The sequence below is a fragment of the Sinocyclocheilus anshuiensis genome, unplaced genomic scaffold, assembly GCF_001515605.1.
Source record: "Sinocyclocheilus anshuiensis isolate Anshui unplaced genomic scaffold, SAMN03320099.WGS_v1.1 scaffold609, whole genome shotgun sequence".
Taxonomy (NCBI): domain Eukaryota; kingdom Metazoa; phylum Chordata; class Actinopteri; order Cypriniformes; family Cyprinidae; genus Sinocyclocheilus; species Sinocyclocheilus anshuiensis.
Window position 1 is genome coordinate 1,123,690 of NW_015541011.1, and position 768 is coordinate 1,124,457.

A 768-nucleotide genomic window follows, 5' to 3' on the forward strand; every position below is an offset into this window, starting at 1 on the left:
CACCCCCCCCCCCAGCGCTACCAAATCTGCTCCTGGCGCCACCATCTGTAGAACTTAGTAGCGCTGGTGCCACTGCTCTCAAATGTTAGTCTGGAGCCCTGCTTCAGCGCCAGGTGCGAGTCAAGCGAGCGCGGAAACGGTACTGTGCTCGCAGCGCATGCTGTAATATATTTTATATGAGTCACATTATGAACATGTCTCTGAAATAGTTTTCAAAACTGTCCTGGAGCAGCCCAGCACTGTCTCATCTAACACACCCGATTTAACTCATCAGCTCATTAATAGAGACTTTAAGTCCTGAAGTGGGTCAAAGAAATAGCAGCCAAAACAACCTAACAACCAGCTGCTGTGATGTCTATTAATCAAAGGACAAAGAAAAAAAAGAGGAAAAAATAACTTGTATAGCTTTAAGGATTCATCTATATTTAATTTAGAATTTAGTGTTTGATAACTTCAATTTCAAGTTCTGTATATTTCTGCTGAAGGGCACAGGTAAATATGACATTTATTATAATGGGTTTATGTGAAGATTGTTTTAAGTTCACTTAAATTAGAAGTTATTTTTTAAAATTGATAGCTTATTACTGTAATGTTGAATGGCTATAGTCAATGGTTAAATATTAGGAGGGGGGCAATTTTATAGAGAAATCAGTATTGGTATCATTGATACTGGCCTTCAGTCATAAAAAAATTATGCCATTAAACAAATATAAAAAAATATACTGTCTTTATGTTGATTGTACATTCATTTGAAGATTGAATGTGAAA